Source organism: Chrysochloris asiatica, unplaced genomic scaffold (assembly GCF_000296735.1).
Source record: "Chrysochloris asiatica unplaced genomic scaffold, ChrAsi1.0 scaffold00014, whole genome shotgun sequence".
NCBI classification, from domain to species: domain Eukaryota; kingdom Metazoa; phylum Chordata; class Mammalia; order Afrosoricida; family Chrysochloridae; genus Chrysochloris; species Chrysochloris asiatica.
The window spans coordinates 17,193,756-17,194,406 of NW_006408532.1; positions in this window are offsets into that span (position 1 = coordinate 17,193,756).

Genomic DNA, 651 nt, shown 5'->3' on the forward strand with positions numbered 1-651 from the left:
ACTGGGCAAGTTGTAGAACCCCTTTTAGGTATTCCAATCACTTATAGGCTGAAGGCGGGCTTACAAGTTTTCTCTAATCATGTTTCCCAACATTCCTTTCTATCCCACTCAGGCGTCTATTTTACAATAGTAGCATTTGTGGCTGTTTTTGAGTTATCGTTAGAAAAATTTTACTTGCATGTGGTCTTAATGATCAATTATTTCCTTGAGTCTTTGATTTTCTTCTTTCCTCCAGGCAGGGAGACCAAAAGTTGCATATTACATAGATGTTTGCTACCTTTTAAGACCCCACATCATCAAAAGATATAGAACATTGTATTTGTAGATAGACTCTGTTATGTCATTTGATGTAGCTGTCTCTCAAGATGATGGTCCTAAGCCCCCAAGCTCAGTGACTCATCCCTCAAAAAGTGTTTGGTTGTGCCTAAGAAGTTTTCATGCTGGGTAAGATGGAGGGTCAGAGAAAAAGAGGAAGACCGCCAACGAGATGGATCAGCCAGGTGGCATCATTGATGGCGTCAAGTGTGGTAGCGGTAGTGAGGTTGGCCCAGGATCAGATATTGTTTCGTTCTGCAGTGCATGGGGTCGCTATGAGTCGGTTCCAACTTGATGGCACCTGACAACAACAATAACAAAGAAGTTTTCATAGTT